The 12,226-nt window shown below is 38.7% G+C and overlaps 2 pseudogenes; both read left to right on the top strand.

The window, feature by feature from the left end:
* Positions 1–2,140: 2,140 nt before the first annotated feature.
* On the top strand, positions 2,141–2,320 carry LOC117577510 (5.8S ribosomal RNA; annotated as a pseudogene).
* A 354-nt stretch (positions 2,321–2,674) lies between these two features.
* On the top strand, positions 2,675–10,172 carry LOC117577491 (large subunit ribosomal RNA; annotated as a pseudogene).
* The last annotated feature ends 2,054 nt before the right edge of the window (positions 10,173–12,226 follow it).

Here is a 12,226-nt window from a genome sequence, read left to right as displayed (position 1 = left end):
CCAGCTCGGGGAGGTAGTGACGAAAAATAACAATACAGGACTCATATCCGAGGCCCTGTAATTGGAATGAGTACACTTTAAATCCTTTAACAAGGACCTATTGGAGGGCAAGTCTGGTGCCAGCAGCCGCGGTAATTCCAGCTCCAATAGCGTATATTAAAGTTGTTGCGGTTAAAACGTTCGTAGTTGAACTTGTGCTTCATACGGGTAGTGCAACTTACAATTGTAGTTAGTACTATATCCTTTATGTATGTAAGCGTATTACCGGTGGAGTTCTTATATATAATTAGGGTACTTGTACTTTTTTATATGTTTCCTCCTATTTAAAAACCTGCATTAGTGCTCTTCATCGAGTGTTATTGTGGCCGGTACAATTACTTTGAACAAAATTAGAGTGCTTAAAGCAGGCTTCAAATGCCTGAATATTCTGTGTGCATGGGATAATGAAATAAGACCTCTGTTCTGCTTTCATGGTTTTCAGATCAAGAGGTAATGATTAATAGAAAGCTAGCAGTTTGGGGGCATTAGTATTACGACGCGAGAGGTGAAATTCTTGGACCGTCGTAAGACTAACTTAAGCGAAAGCATTTGCCAAAGATGTTTTCATTAATCAAGAACGAAAGTTAGAGGTTCGAAAGGCGATCAGATACCGCCCTAGTTCTAACCATAAACGATGCCAGCTAGCAATTGGGTGTGTAGCTACTTTTATGGCTCTCTCAGTCGCTTCCCGGGAAACAAAGCTTTTGGGCTCCCGGGGGAAGTATGGTTGCAAAGCTGAAACTTAAAGGAATTGACGGGAAGGGCACCACCAGGAGTGGAGCCTGCGGCTTAATTTGACTCAACACGGGGAAAACTTACCAGGTCCGAACATAAGTGTGTAAGACAGATTGATAGCTCTTTTCTCGAATCTATGGGTGGTGGTGCATGGCCGTTCTTAGTTCGTGAGAGTGATTTGTCTGGTTAAATTCCGATAAACGAACGAGACTCAAATATATTAAATAGATATCTTCAGGATTATGGTGTTTGAAGCTTATATAGCCTTCATTCATGGTGGCAGTAAAATGTTTATTGTGTTTGAATGTGTTTATATAAGTGGAGCCGTACCTGTTGGTTTGTCCCATTATAAGGACACTAGCTTCTTAAATGGACAAATTGCGTCTAGCAATAATGAGATTGAGCAATAACAGGTCTGTGATGCCCTTAGATGTCCTGGGCTGCACGCGCGCTACAATGAAAGTATCAACGTGTATTTCCTAGACCGAGAGGTCCGGGTAAACCGCTGAACCACTTTCATGCTTGGGATTGTGAACTGAAACTGTTCACATGAACTTGGAATTCCCAGTAAGTGTGAGTCATTAAACTCGCATTGATTACGTCCCTGCCCTTTGTGCACACCGCCCGTCGCTACTACCGATTGAATTATTTAGTGAGGTCTCCGGACGTGATCACTGTGACGCCTTTGTGTGTTGCGGTTGTTTCGCAAAAGTTGACCGAACTTGATTATTTAGAGAGAAGTAAAAAGTCGTAACAAGGTTTCCGTAGGTGAACCTGCGAAGGATCATTATTGTTTTAATGCATCTAACCGTTAATAAATTAAATTTGTTTCTCTCTTTTAGGGAATTGCAATATTTTAATAAATTATGTAACTAATAAATATAAATATTTTATTCAATCATATGAGATACAAATTATGCAACATATAATAATTTAAATTAGCTAAAAACCGTTTGTCATGTATTTATTATTATTATATACTGTATTAAGAGTGTTTATATGTGTTTTGGATAAAATAAAAAACTGCGTGTATATGTACCATAATATACATGCGTTGCAAAATGTATTGTGCATATTCCAGTGCGCATACATTGGTTCGCAACACCTAAAGAAAACAATGTTGTACCTGTTTGCAGGTTAACGCTTTACATATGTTGATCATAATAAATAAATTTAGCTAAAATATACTTGTCATATATCTTATTATTATCGATTATGTAAAACTAAGACATTTCGCAACATTTATTTAGGTATAAAAAAAAAAAATTTTATTGAAGGAATTGATATATGCCAGTAAAATGGTGTATTTTTTAATTTCTTTCAATAAAAATATTCTTGACGTAATGAAATAAAAAAAAAATTGTATCACTCTAAGCGGTGGATCACTCGGCTCATGGGTCGATGAAGAACGCAGCAAACTGTGCGTCATCGTGTGAACTGCAGGACACATGAACATCGACATTTTGAACGCATATCGCAGTCCATGCTGTTATGTACTTTAATTAATTTTTTAGTGCTGCTTGGGACTACATATGGTTGAGGGTTGTAAGACTATGCTAAATAAGTTGTTTAAAATTTTTCGGAATTTTAAGCACATTGTATATTATTGGATAATATAAGTGTGAATCTAAAAAGTTCTCGCTTAAGATATTCATAATATGAATTAATAAATGAAAATACTAAAACTCTGTTGCATGAGAAATTTGAAGAATTATATGTTCTTTATTCATTTCAAATAATATTGAGGAATGTCTAGCATAAAATATATTATTTTATAAACTAGAATTGCCTCTTATTAACGAATATGGTATAAAGAATAATTTGTGTGAATATTATGGACCTTCAAGAAAAAATAGTATATTTCAAAATAGGCAGAGAATTGTCTATAAGTGTAATTAAACAACCTCAACTCATATGGGACTACCCCCTGAATTTAAGCATATTAATTAGGGGAGGAAAAAAAACTAACAAGGATTTTCTTAGTAGCGGCGAGCGAAAAGAAATCAGTTCAGCACTAAGTCACTTTGTCTATATGGCAAATGTGAGATGCAGTGTATGGAACGTCAATATTCTAGTATGAGAAATTAACGATTTAAGTCCTTCTTAAATGAGGCCATTTACCCATAGAGGGTGCCAGCCCGTATATAACGTTAATGATTATTAGATGATGTTTCCAAAGAGTCGTGTTGCTTGATAGTGCAGCACTAAGTGGGGTGGTAAACTCATCTAAAACTAAATATAACCATGAGACCGATAGTAGTAAACAAGTACCGTGAGGGAAAGTTGAAAAGAACTCTGAATAGAGAGTTAAATAGTACGTGAAACTGCTTAGAGGTTAAGCCCGATGAACCTGAATATCCGTTATGGAAAATTCATCATTAGAATTGTAATATATTTAATCAATATTATAACGATAGTGTGCATTTTTTCCATATAAGGACATTGTAATCTATTAGCATGTATGGAAATTTATCAAACAATTTTGATAAGAGTTTATTTAAATTAGAGTGCTTGCATTTTAACATAAAATAAATTTCAAAAATTTGATAAAGTGCTGATAGATTATATGAGTACAGTGCGTTAATTTTTCGGAATTATATAATGGCATGATTATCATTGATTTTTATGTTTATTATAAGCACTTGTATGATTAACAATGCGAAAGATTCAGGATACCTTCGGGACCCGTCTTGAAACACGGACCAAGGAGTCTAACATATGTGCAAGTTATTGGGATATAAACCTAATAGCGTAATTAACTTGACTATTATTGGGATTAGTTTTTTAACTATTTATAGTTGATTAACGCAATCCGGGGCGTTCTATATATGTTATGTATAATAATATTTATATTATTTATGCCTCTAACTGGAACGTACCTTGAGCATATATGCTGTGACCCGAAAGATGGTGAACTATACTTGATCAGGTTGAAGTCAGGGAAAACCCTGATGGAAGACCGAAACAGTTCTGACGTGCAAATCGATTGTCAGAATTGAGTATAGGGGCGAAAGACCAATCGAACCATCTAGTAGCTGGTTCCTTCCGAAGTTTCCCTCAGGATAGCTGGTGCATTTAACTGTTGTATAAAATAATCTTATCTGGGTAAGCGAATGATTAGAGGCCTTAGGGTCGAAACGATCTTAACCTATTCTCAAACTTTAAATGGGGTAAGAACCTTAACTTTCTTGATATGAAGTTTAAGGTTATGATATAATGTGCCCAGTGGGCCACTTTTGGTAAGCAGAACTGGCGCTGTGGGATGAACCAAACGTAATGTTACGGTGCCCAAATTAACAACTCATTCAGAAACCATGAAAGGCGTTGGTTGCTTAAAACAGCAGGACGGTGATCATGGAAGTCGAAATCCGCTAAGGAGTGTGTAACAACTCACCTGCCGAAGCAACTAGCCTTAAAATGGATGGCGCTTAAGTTGTATACCTATACATTACCGCTAAAGTAGATGATTTATATTACTTGTAATATAAATTTTGAAACTTTAGTGAGTAGGAAGGTACAATGGTGTGCTTAGAAGTGTTTGGCGTAAGCCTGCATGGAGCCGTCATTGGTACAGATCTTGGTGGTAGTAGCAAATAATCGAATGAGACCTTGGAGGACTGAAGTGGAGAAGGGTTTCGTGTGAACAGTGGTTGATCACGAGTTAGTCGGTCCTAGTTCAAGGCGAAAGCCGAAAATTTTCAAAGTAAAAAAAGTAACTAAAATTTATATATTTTGTCATATTAAAAAACTTGAATAATTTTGAACGAAAGGGAATACGGTTCCAATTCCGTAACCTGTTGAGTATCCGTTTGTTATTAAATATGGGCCTCGTGCTCATCCTGGCAACAGGAACGACCATAAAGAAGCCGTCGAGAGATATCGGAAGAGTTTTCTTTTCTGTTTATAGCCGTACTACCATGGAAGTCTTTCGCAGAGAGATATGGTAGATGGGCTAGAAGAGCATGACATATACTGTTGTGTCGATATTTTCTCCTCGGACCTTGAAAATTTATGGTGGGGACACGCAAACTTCTCAACAGGCCGTACCAATATCCGCAGCTGGTCTCCAAGGTGAAGAGTCTCTAGTCGATAGAATAATGTAGGTAAGGGAAGTCGGCAAATTAGATCCGTAACTTCGGGATAAGGATTGGCTCTGAAGATTGAGATAGTCGGGGCTTGATTGGGAAACAATAACATGGTTTATGTGCTCGTTCTGGGGTAAATAGAGTTTCTATCATTTATGGTAGTTTCTCTTGTTCCCCGGATAGTTTAGTTACGTAGCCAATTGTGGAACTTTCTTGCTAAAATTTTTAAGAATACTAGTTGGGCAACCAGCTAGTTCTTTTAAATTATAACGATTTATCATTAACAATCAATTCAGAACTGGCACGGACTTGGGGAATCGACTGTCTAATTAAAACAAAGCATTGTGATGGCCTAGAAGGGTGTTGACACAATGTGATTTCTGCCCAGTGCTCTGAATGTCAAAAGTGAAGAAATTCAAGTAAGCGCGGGTCAACGGCGGGAGTAACTATGACTCTCTTATAAGGACACTCTTGAGCCGGATCAATGGTCTGCAGAAGGGAATAACTGGTCATTTACCGCAGCTTCAGGCATGGAAGTGACTACCCGCTGACCTTCGTTATCTCAGAAGTCAAGTCGACTCATAGTGCAAACATGTGCTTCCAGCTCGCGACTCTGCTTGGCCGGCTCGTGGTCCACCTTCTTCGATATGTGCTGGAGCCGATGATCCGACTAGGTTCGGAGCAGCAGAATATGAGCCGGCCGAGTCAAGGACAACATTGAATACCACCTGGCACAGCGATGGTCGCTGTAAAACCTGAGTGGTGATTAAAATAAGTGTATGCCTCGGAAGCTGAAAGTTATTCGGTGAATTCTCCTATACGGCGATCCGTAGGAGCCCATCAGGGAAGGAAGTAGATGCTGCGTCCAGTTTGATGGACACTCTATGTGTGGAATGCGGCCGATCTTTTGGAACATAAGACCGTTTAGGCGTCCACATGTAATTCAGCACAAAAGACAGGCTTGATGAGCTTCGTACGCGTGTTGACGGAAAACCAGGTGGTGTGAGGAAGAAATTGGCCATGATGGCATGGAGGAAGGCTTGATCTCATAGAACTGGCGGATAGGTTCATTAATAAAAAGCTGGCGTTGCATTTTCCAGAAGCAGGTCGATGCTATAAAAGTGTCGACAGGAGGGATAGATTATAAAGGCAAAAAATCGAGCAGCTAAGAGTGTCAAGCGCTCTTATCCCCGAAATTACAAACCACAAACCATTTATCGCCGCCTTCTGGTGGCTTGAGTCTTCTTCTTCAATGTCAGAGTGCTTCCAGAAGGCAGTTACCATCGATACATTGCTCCGACGTCCTCAAAACGCACATACTGCGTGGAAGTCGGCCCTGTGGGTATGTAATCGATCGCGAGAGTCGAGGTTTGCATCTAATCAGGGGTGAAGCGCAGACTTCGTCAAAGAAGCGAACTACACAGTGTTCTGTCTAACTATCTCGAAGGTTTTTCCGAATCGAAACGAAGGCGGTTTCGGCGAGAGTCTTTACTGAGCCTCGCAATAGTTGTGACAAAATAGATCTTGAGGACGCTAGGGTTCAGCGTACTGGGACATCTACGAACACAAAGTCGAAACATATTGGATCCTTGCTTATCAGGCCCATGAGTGAATTCCAATCGTTTCTGCTAAGAGATTGGAGGGCCATACTCAGAGAAGTCATCACACAACAGAGCTGAGGGAGTGCTTAGCACCGCTGGTGATCAGAATATTATGGGACATCTTGCTAAGATGGTAATGTGGAGTCCAGGTATTACGTTCCCATGGGACTGGATATCAGTCAAGTGGGCCAGCATTGACTTCTTCTCTCATTCGAAGGTCATCTCAGAACTGCTGAGTATTGTCCAGTGGGTTAACAGTCATGAACATGCAATAAATATGAACCCACCTGGTGCGGGCAAACGCCATTTCGTACCCTTAGCTGCTCGAAATTCGTTTTTCATCCGAATACGCCAAGGCATCCGAGACTAAGATTACGTCCGCACGCCTCTGTCGATCGATTAGACGAGATTCTACTGCCATCTACATCTCGTGATCAAAGGCAGTCGATCAGTCGATTGGGAATCCGCGTCAGCGGGGAAGTTCCTTCCTGACTTTGACGGTTGCGGCCGTAACGCGACAATAGTTGGTGTTTAATCCTGAGGGATTCCGCACCATAGACGTCATGGCGTCGTGTTTTAGCTTATCGCGACACATAAATGTCCAGCAAAGCGTCTTGACTCTGTGTCGTCACTTAGCGTAGAAGTGACACGTGTATCCGCGGTATGGTAGCCACCAACGGGTTTTGTGACATTACGTCGTTTAGGTACTTGGGGAGGTGGCACTAGTCTCAATGGTAATCACGCTGGAGAGTCAGAGGAATTCGTCCCTGCTGAGGTGTGAGCAGGGTGACCCCTTTGCTTTAACATAATGTTCAACTTGGTCATCTCGCAGGTTGCTCAGGTCTCTACCGGACGAGATTGGTGTCAGTGTCGGAAATGCCCAATAACAAACGCTGCAGCGTTCCCAAGACCATCTGGTGTTGTTGCTCTACACCGATAGGGCTTCAGGCATTATTGGATAGCATCGTCTCCTTTTGGGCGTCCGTTGGGCCTGCTGACCCTAAACGCTAATAAGTGTTTTACTGTTAGTTGTCAGGGGCAACCGAAGCAGAAGTGTACTGTGATCGAATCACGGAGCTTCTGTGTAGGTTCGCGCAACGTGTTCAAGCTTGAAGCGTTCGGAGGAGTGGAGGTATCTCGGCATTCAGTTCACTGCGGACGGAGGGCCCGCTACAATATCCGACTGAGGGACATTGGTCCCAGATTGGATACATATCGCGGTCCCCTGAAGCCACAGCAGAAGTTATTCGCCCCTCAGAACTGTCCTCATTCCACAGCTATATCACAAGCTAACCCTTGTAGTGTGGCAATAGGCGTTTTGAGAAAGTGTGACAGACTGGTACGCGTCGGTCGTAGAAATGGTTAGATCTTCCTATGGATGTGTCAGTAGCATTCTTCCATGCCCCCCACACAAGTGGGGGTCTCGGTGTTCCCTCAGTTCGAAGGACAGCTCCAATGCTGCGCATACAGAGGCTAACGACATAAAATGGCCCCACCTCGAGCAATCCGAGACGGCCAGTTCGTTTAATAGTGCGACGAAATTCGTGAGGGCCCGAGATAGGTGCAAGGCATGGGAGACGCGGCTCTGGATACACGCCTTTTGATCGATTCGTAACTGGGCGGATAGGTTGCACTCCTCGTTCTGGTAGCGGTCTCCGTCGAAGCAGGGCGTTATGCTCCGCAACACGGTGGGTTGGTCGCACCCACGCGTTTGTTAACCTGGAAGAGCTTATTTGAATGGGATCAAACTGCGGATATAAATGCCCTAACCCACGCGGGTCCTCGTACCACGAGGGGAAGGCACGAAATTGGAGAGGCAGTGTCGTGCAGGAATGTGATGCTCCGATCACTAAACCACATTCTGCAGAAGTGTCATCGTACGCATGGGAAGGGGTGCTAGATTACAATACAGTGTAGCTAATTATCTCAAGCGGGGACTTGAAGACGAGAGGCTACTCTGTCATTGCTGAATATCAGTCTGCAGGGAGAGAACAGGATATATAAAGCCGGAACCTGGTGGGTTTCGGACCAGATCACACTATAGTGATTCGACGTCAGGTTGTGACTGACGGACTTGATCTTGATAGCTCATCAGAAGTAAGGTTGAGATCTACGACAGACAGGACGTACGCACGGCTCTGGTTCGGGATTATCGTTTTTATGAGGACATTAATAATCGTTTCTGCTTGTGTAAACTGGAGGGGCATCTGGAGCTATCGGTCGGTAAAACGACTGAGAGCACTGGGAGTCCTTAAACAGCTGGTGATAGCAATATTATCAGTATGCAGGGTGGTAGATGGCGGAGTCTGCGGCTTTAAGACGTTCATGTTCCATACTGGATATTTATTTAGCACCCGAGGTTTACTTTCCTCATTGAAAGTCAAACTAACTGGCCAACATCTATTGTGTACAAAGTAAAGGGAAAACAGTCATATGACGTGGCCATTCATATATGGCAAGAGACGTCTTAATTAGTGACGCGCATGAATGGATTAACGACTATCTACTTCTTGGCAGTGTAGCGGGGAAAGAAGAGAGCTTAAATAATCTGGCAGTGTAGGAGTAAGCGTAGAATAAGTGGGAGATATTAAATTTCGGTTTAGTATCGACAATGAAATACCACTACTCTTATTGTTTCCTTACTTACTTGATTAAATGGAACGTGTATCATTTCCTAGCCATTATACGGATATATTTATTATATCTTATGGTATTGGGTTTTGATGCAAGCTTCTTGATCAAAGTATCACGAGTTTGTTATATAATCGCAAACAAATTCATTAATGAGAGAGTGCATTTATGTGTTCTTTAAATTAAAAATTTGGTATAACTCCAATTACTCAGGTATGATCCAATTCAAGGACATTGCCAGGTAGGGAGTTTGACTGGGGCGGTACATCTCTCAAATAATAACGGAGGTGTCCCAAGGCCAGCTCAGTGCGGACAGAAACACACACATAGAGCAAAAGGGCAAATGCTGACTTGATCTCGGTGTTCAGTACACACAGGGACAGCAAAAGCTCGGCCTATCGATCCTTTTGGTTTAAAGAGTTTTTAACAAGAGGTGTCAGAAAAGTTACCATAGGGATAACTGGCTTGTGGCGGCCAAGCGTTCATAGCGACGTCGCTTTTTGATCCTTCGATGTCGGCTCTTCCTATCATTGTGAAGCAAAATTCACCAAGCGTTGGATTGTTCACCCATGCAAGGGAACGTGAGCTGGGTTTTAGACCGTCGTGAGACAGGTTAGTTTTACCCTACTAATGACAAAACGTTGTTGCGACAGCATTCCTGCGTAGTACGAGAGGAACCGCAGGTACGGACCAATGGCACAATACTTGTTCGAGCGAACAGTGGTATGACGCTAACGTCCGTTGGATTATGCCTGAACGCCTCTAAGGTCGTATCCGTGCTGGGACTGCAATGATAAATAAGGGGCAATTTGCATTGTATGGCTTCTAAACCATTAAAAGTTTATTATTCATTTAATAGACGACGATGGATGTGATGCCAATGTTACATATAACATAGTAAATTGGGAGGATCTTCGATCACCTGGTGCCGCGCTAGTTATATATTAAAACATTATTTAATACAATGACAAAGCCTTGAATCAATTGTAAAACGACTTTTATAACAGGCAAGGTGTTGTAAGTGGTTGAGCAGCTGCCATACTGCGATCCACTGAAGCTTATCCTTTGCTTGACGATTCGATAAAATATATATGTTTTAAGGCATATATAAAAAAAATATTATATATATATTTATATATATATAAATATGCAAAATTGTATGCATAATTATTAATTATGTGTTATACAATTACGCAATATGAGAAGAAAATTTTATATAATATATAAATATATTATATATATATAAATAAATAATATATCTATGTGTACAAAATATACTTGTGTATTTTTTAAATATGCATTTATTTAGTATGCGTTAGTTATATATATTTATTTGGTAGCAAAAGGAACGCCATTATATTAGTGGCGAAAATTAATAATATGCATAGTAAGTTATCTATGTATACCAAATACTTGCATATTTTATATATGCATTTATATTATTATGCGTTGGTTATATATATATTTATTTGGTAGCAAAAGGAACGCCATTATATTAGTGGCGAAAATTAAGAATATGCATATAGTATATCTATGTGTACAAAATACTTGCGTATTTTATATATGCATTTATTTATAATGCGTTGGTTATATATATTATTTGGTAGCAAAAGGAACGCCATTATATTAGTGGCGAAAGTCAAGAAATGCATAGTATATCTATGTGTACAAAATACTTGCGTATATTTATATATGCATTATTTATTATGCGTTGGTTTATATATTTATTTGGCTAGCAAAAGGAACGCCATTATATTTTGCGAAAATTAAGAATATGCATAGTATATCTATTGTGTACAAAATATGTATATTTTAAATATGCATTTATTTAGTAAGCGTTTAGTATATATATTTATTTGGTAGCCAGAAGGACGCCATCATATTAGTGTGCGAAAATTAAAAATATGCATGGTATATCTATGTGTACAAAATACTTGTGTATTTTAAATATACATTTATTTGGTACGCAATTACATGAATTTGGTAGCCAGAAGGGACGCCATCATATTAGTGGCGAAAATTAAAAATATGCATGATATAAAAAAAATATATTACATTTTATGTATATGTATCTATATGAACAGAATACTTGCGTATTTTAAGTATGCATTTATTTCATACACAATTATGTGTTTGGTAGCAAAAGAACGCCATCATATTAGTGGCACAAATTAAGACATGAGATATGAGTTCAGCTTTGACAAAAAATTTCAACATATGAAAATTGAAGAAAAACTTTTTAAATAGCATTTTATACTGTTTATTAATATAATGAGATAAGATTTTGAATTTAACTTGAGAAAAAGATTTTTTGGACTTGGTGAATTTTTTATTGAACTGCAGCCATATTGATATGAGGTTCTATCCGAGAGATGAGTTCAACTTTGACAAAAAATTTCAACATATGAAAATTGAGCAAAAAAACTTTTTAAATATCATTTTATACAGTTTATTAATAAAATGAGATACAATTTTGAATTTTAACTTGAGAAAAAAATTTTTTGGACTTGGTGAATTTTTTATTGAATTGCAGCATATGATATGAGGTTCTACCGAGAGATGAGTTCAACTATGACAAAAATTTCAACATATAAAAATTGAAGAAAAAACTTTTTAAATATCATTTTATACAGTTTATTAATATAATGAGATAAGATTTGAATTTAACTTGAGAAAAAGATTTTTTTGACTTGGTGAATTTTTTATTGAACTGCAGCCATATGATATGAGGTTCTACCGAGAGATGAGTTCAACTTTGACAAAAAATTTCAACATATGAAAATTGAAGAAAAACCTTTTTAATTATCATTTTAAACAGTTTATTAATATAATGAGATAAGATTTTTGAATTTAACTTGAGAAAAAGATTTTTTTGGACTTGGTGAATTTTTTATTGAACTTCAGCCATATGATATGAGGTTCTACCGAGATATGAGTTCAACATTGAAAAAAATTTCAACATATGAAAATTGAAGAAAAAACTTTTTAAATATCATTTTATACAGTTTATTAATATAATGAGATACGATTTTGAATTTAACTTGAGAAAAAAAATTTTTTGGACTTGGTGAATTTTTTTATTGAACTGCAGCCATATGATATGAGGTTTCTACCGAGATATGAGTTCAACTTTGA

This window comes from Drosophila albomicans, unplaced genomic scaffold (assembly GCF_009650485.2).
Source record: "Drosophila albomicans strain 15112-1751.03 unplaced genomic scaffold, ASM965048v2 utg000137l_pilon, whole genome shotgun sequence".
Classification (NCBI taxonomy): Eukaryota; Metazoa; Arthropoda; class Insecta; order Diptera; family Drosophilidae; genus Drosophila; species Drosophila albomicans.
This window is presented reverse-complemented; position numbering and strand designations above follow the sequence as displayed.